At 48.2% G+C, this 6,000-nt stretch overlaps 1 protein-coding gene across 1 annotated transcript in view; it reads left to right on the top strand.

Moving 5' to 3' along the window:
* The window catches only part of LOC135829310 (uncharacterized), a 54,768-nt gene that overhangs the window by 12,332 nt on the left and 36,436 nt on the right, over nucleotides 1–6,000 (top strand). The gene's annotated exons all lie outside the window — the stretch shown is intronic.

Below are 6,000 nucleotides of genomic sequence, written 5' to 3'. Positions count from 1 at the left end.
CCGCTTATTATTATATATTTTTCTTTTCTCTTATTATCAGTGGGACCATTGTCATTAGGTTTAGGCCTGTTTTGGAACTCCACTTTAAATAAAGCCAAACAACAACAACAAACAGTACGCTTTGAGAATAGACCCTTTGCACAATAACGGTCACGTGATCCGAGACGGGGCATCCTCTTCGATTTTTGTGCAGAGTATCAGTTGTGGAGCATGGTGAAACACTGTATTTTTCCATTTTGGAGATGGAGGAGAGAGTGTCGAGTGGTTTGCCATCGATGGCTGTGGAACCCGTGGACGAGCTGTCAAATACAGAATGGTCTGTGAAGGAACTGAACAGTTTTCTGCTGAATGAGGGTGCGCATCTGCCTGGAAAAAAAGGAGTTATTGGAGCGGTACGTTTTCCGCATAGTGGATATTTCGGATTACTGTAGATTGAAATTTATTTTTATTTTCTCTACCTTCTCGGCTCTGTCGATGTAGAGAACGCTTCTCTATGCAGAACCCTGATGCTCCTAGAACTAAGAGTAAGAGGGGCACCAGTCTTCCTCGAGTGTACCTTCATCATGCCCAACATGTCATGCGTCTGTGTGGATGAGTGATGAACCGTTCTGTTTCCCGGAGTGAGTGCCACACCATGCGTGCTCATCTCCAACGCAGGGGCAAGTCGCCGACGACAGTGAAGAGGGAGCTGATTGGAGCAGTGCTAGTGAAGAAGCCCGTGGATAGTGTCCATGAGTTTTACTTTGGTGGCTATGTGCATAATGTGAAAGCCTGTCATATCGTGCACACAGTCACAGCTCGAACTCAGATGACTTTCTCCGCACACCTGAGCGATGAGGCTGCGTCTTTCTGCACTTCAACATCAGCAGCTCGAGCAGCGTCAGCAAGCAGTCGATCTTCCTTGCAAAGACAGGGATGGGTCATGCCTTTTTCTCAAGCTCCAGAGTCTCTTGGCAGGGCGTTCAGCGTCTTCGCAAAAGCAACGAGGAAAGTCGTCATCGACAAAGTGTTCGGAGCACAACACTGTGAACGATGTCGCAGCAAACTGCGGCCCTCTTCTCGCCAGATAGCGAGGATTCAAGAGTGTGGAATGCCAGCATAACCAGGGAATGCATGGGAAGACAAGTGGGTTTCTTAGACTAGCGACTAGGGATGACGGTTGCTGCAAACAAGAACTCAACATTGGTCCTTGTAAAGCATTTCGGAACTTCTTCCTTCAGAACTAAAAAAACTTCAAATGAAAAAGGCTGGGAAGTGCATACACGAACATCGCGTCTGGACCGTGAAAATACAGCCTGTCACAGGAAACTTGATCACGTCCTGCAGCAAACCATGCATGCTGGTTCATACTTCTCAGTGCCTACGTCCATAATGTCTCCTTGCGCAGCAATGCGCAAACCCTGGTAAACAAGAACTCTACTGTTTCCGAATGGAAAGACGACGCTGAAGACGATAAGCAACGTTTCAAACGCGAGCAAACAACAGTTCTTTGTGAAAAACTCTTTGCTGGAAGTGTACGTGATCTACAACTCGCAAAAATGTACGCACTATGACGTATGCGGGATCTACTGAAAGCTGAGCGTCAGAGCAACTCGATTATTATTATTATTATTATTATTATTATTAATTCAACATCTCCTGGCTCGTCAGAAGACTGCCAATATATATGAGAAGTCGGGTGGTAGCCAACCACGGCGAACTGAATAATAAGGAGAGAAACAAAGAGAGTACTGCAAGGGGAGGCATGACGAAAATGGTGAGATTATTTAGGACGAAGAAGCTGAAGCTTGAACTCCTTAATGTCTGTGCATGCTTTAAGGCTAGTTGGCAGGGAAGACCAGAGAGTGTACGCAGAGAAGATAGGAGATTTCAGAAACAGGGAGGTATTAGCACGGGGTAATGAGAAGGAATGACGTGTTGATCTGGTGGACACAAACCAGTTATACTTAGCAAAGTGTTTTGGAGCCAGGTCTAATAAGATCATGTGTACAAGGATGCAAAGATGTTGCTGGTGTCGCTCTAAGAGGGGAGATACTGAAGCTAAACTGTAGAGACGTTGGGAGGAGAATGTTTGATTTTTGCGAAACAGGATTTTTAGAAGCAGACGCTGGTGTATTTCCAGAGTTTGAACAAGGGCCTGAGACAGACCGCACCACGCTGTGTCACAGTAATCAAATATAGGTAGAATATACGACGTAAAGAACAATTTTCGGCAATGGTCATTTAAATGGTGGCAGTGAGGTTGCAACATGCCAAGGGAGGAGCTAGCTCGCTTGCATACTGACTGGACCTGTGGGGACCAGGACATATGGCTGTCGAATATAACACCAAGGTGTTTGTGTTCATGAACAATTTTAACGTTAGCATTGGCTCCTGGAAAGTGCAACGGCTGAGTAGGCGGCGATGGGCTGATGAACATTGCTTCGGTCTTCGCGATGTTGGGCCTCAGCTTCCAAGCTTCCATCCATGCTATGGTGGAGTTAATGCCGGTCTGCATGGAGGTAACGAGGTTGGACGGCGAGCTGTCAGAGCACAACAGTGCAGTATCATCAGCAAAAAGGCTGACGTCTGGAACTAGAGAGGGCAGATCGTTCACATAAGTTAGGAAAAGGAGTGGACCCAGTATGGACCCCTGTGGAACACCAGACACTACAGGTAAAGGATCGGACAAGGAAGCAGAGACACGGACAGTTTGATGACGGGACGACAAATATGACGACAGCCACTGCAGAGCTGTACCACGTACTAGAAAAATGTACTCAAGCTTTGCAAGTAGGCCTCGATGCCAGACTGTATCAAACGCTTTTGACAGATCAAAAAAGACAAGACCTACATGCTTCTTCAGGTTACGATGCCCGTAAATATCCTGGATTAAGCGTGTCAATTGCAAAGTAGTTGAGTCGCCACGACAGAAGCCGGATTGTGCAGAGGAGAGGGCAGGGGTGACATGGTGGTAGAGAGATTCATAGAAGATGCGTTCACAGACCTTGGATATAGTTGGTAGGAGGGAGATGGGCCTGTAATTAACAGCTTGGGAGCGTTGTCCTTTCTTAAAGATCGGGACAACAATAGCAGATTTCCACGCAGATGGGAAGACTCCTGCACGATATGACAAGTTGAAGAGCAAGCACAGGGGATACGACAAGGAAGGCACCAGCAGTTTAAGGACTTCATTTGGAATACCGTCTTTTCCAGGAGACTTGCAGCTCTTAAGACGTTTCAGTTGTTTGCGGACCACACCAGTTGTTGTAAAGACCTCCAGAAGTGGAGCGCGCAGCTCTGGAGCTGGGTGCAGGGGCGGGATAACCCAGTTCGGATCGTCGGGAAGGCCGGGAGAGACAAACTGTTTGTTCAGAGTGTCCGCAATGGACTTTGCCTCAGACTGACGGTTGCCATCAGGATCAATCAAGCACTGGATTGGGGCGCGAGAGACACTGGGACGCTGGGTGCGAATGAACTGATAGAGAGAAGGACGATTGGGTGATGAGATTGTTGCAGAGAGGGAGCTGATGTAAGAGCGGTAGGTTTTACGGGATAGGTATTTGACAAAGTTGCGTTGAACTCGGTAGGCCTCCATATTGACAGGTGTTGGAAATTTTCGGCTGACACTGAAGAGGTCTCGTTTACGTTTCACCGCAGATACGAGGACAGTCGACACCCAGGGTGGATTGGATGTCACAGACGATGTGCGTGTGTTTGACCGACAAGAATGGGTGGAAAAATCAGCGAGGTGGTGCTGGAAGGTTTGTTCCAGGACGATTGAAAATCGATCGACTGCGTCGTCAACAGTTGGGGAATTGCCTGGGCGTAGAAATGACCAGTCACAATGAGAGAGATCGGAATTAAGAGAGTCCCAGCAGTGAGAGGGGACATGACGATAGCGGTAAGGGAAATGTTTGCGTGGTGCTTGCTGCAGATGTTGGCCAGGCGATGGCGAGAGCTCGAACCGACATGACACGGTCAGATGATCCGAGGATCCAAGAGCGCAAGTCGTGTTAATATCCGTTGCAAGCTGGGGGTTGTTGACGAAAAGAAGGTCTAAGCACGACTGGGTCCCTGCAGGTGTTGTGTGCGTTGGGGTATTCACAAGCTGCTCTAGTCCGAAGCAGGTGAGGTGGCGGTAGAGCGCAGCTCCCGCGGGGGACGTTGAGTCAGTTGGGCACCAGTGCTGGTGCTTACAGTTGAAGTCTCCAGTCAGTATGACGTGGTACGAGGACATGGGGATAGTGACCAGGGCATCGGTGAGCATGTTACAGAAGTGATTTATCTCTGTGCTTTTGGCAGAGGGTGGGCGATAGGCACTACAGACAATAATAGGCTTTGGGGAGCCGGAACAAGGTTTAAGCTCCACCCACACTGTTTCACAGGTAGGGCGACTGAGGTCGTTGCGAAGTTGGATACAACTGAAACGATGATCACGAACGAGAATAGCGACTCCACCATATCCCCTGGAGGCGGTACCAGACTTGTTTTCGTTAGGAGGTCGATCACGCCGAAAGGTGGTGTATCCAGAGATACTAAGAGCGACACTTGGAGCTAACCAGGTTTCACTGAGGCAGATAATGTCAGGTCTGTGGATCTCGGCAACAGCTGACAATTCTGCGGATTTGTTGAGAACGGAGCGGCAGTTAATGGAGAACAAGTTTAGCTTTTCCTGGCAGCGCGGGTAGTAGGGCCGAGCCAGTGGATTTAGGTGGGAATTGGCCATCATCGATGCGCACTATCACAGTACTGAGTAGGGACCTTTCGCACCCCGCGTACGGATACGAAACGAATGCTGATTATACCATGGTACGGTACGGAGGGCCTGTTTTCAGCCAATCAGCGCTCGTCTAGCCATGGTTATATTGGCCAGTATAAATCATGGTACGTACGCTAGGGCACTGCCACCGTACATGTTCACTGCCTGAAAGGCATGTTCACTGCCTGAAAGGCAGTGAACTTGTACGGCGGCAGTACTCCAGCGCACGGACCATACATAAACAGACACAACGGACACCACATGCGCGTGTACACTCCACACAGAACGGCACACTGACGAGGAACAGTACACAATGGAAAAGAAGAATGACCTGGAATTCGTCTACAGAGTATTCTATTATACTGAATCTGAGGATAAAGAACGTCGAATAACCACGAAGTATCCCGAATGGGTCAGCAATGTACATTGTACTTCGAAGAGTTGAAGATCATCAACGGACTGTCTCCTTCGTAAATAAGTTTATAATACCAGTGTACATGTACTTCAACCCGATTGGAAAAGGCTACAATAGATTGGATTGAAATGTGATACAAAACAGTGTATGCAAATGCATCTACTTGCAAGCAAAACTGATTATGAGATGCCGCATGTGAAAATCAGCACTGTACCATAATTATAGTAACACTTACTCCCAAAGAGTCCAAGCTGTAATCTAACTAGTGACGGTAGTTTGATTCAACGACAAACTCCAGCACCGCAGCAATTCAGTCGACTTCCGCACCGCTCACGACTCAAGACAAGATCATGAAGATGCTACAATATGCACTGGAACTGAAAGGAAATCTTATGCCAAACATCCACGGAGGAATCTCCTTCTGACCTTGCTCGACCATTCTTTCAATTGACAACTGATAACCATCAGAAGATGTTCATGTACTGCATGATGTAGGAGATCTCCAAATAGGTTCGTTGTTCTGGAAATGCGTAGGGGTACCTGGCATAAGTAGGATATGACCCTCGTAGTCGGGTTATACCAAGAGTACATAACCCCCCAGAGTGTGCAACGCCTGATCCAGCTCTGCATAGGGTCTTGGTCGAGCGGAATCGGATCTTTGCGTCATAATACCGTACACACCTGAAGGGAACCCGGGGAGTCGCGGGTACTCTTGGATCAAAAACAATGGTGCCCTGCCTCGAGACCGGCCTTGCGCTGGTGTGAAGTGCACGCATGACGTCAGAAGATCCGATTCCGCTCGACCAAGACCCTACACAGAGCTGGATCGGCGTTGCACACTCTG

Source organism: Sycon ciliatum, chromosome 13, assembly GCF_964019385.1.
Source record: "Sycon ciliatum chromosome 13, ocSycCili1.1, whole genome shotgun sequence".
Lineage (NCBI taxonomy): Eukaryota > Metazoa > Porifera > Calcarea > Leucosolenida > Sycettidae > Sycon > Sycon ciliatum.
This window is presented reverse-complemented; position numbering and strand designations above follow the sequence as displayed.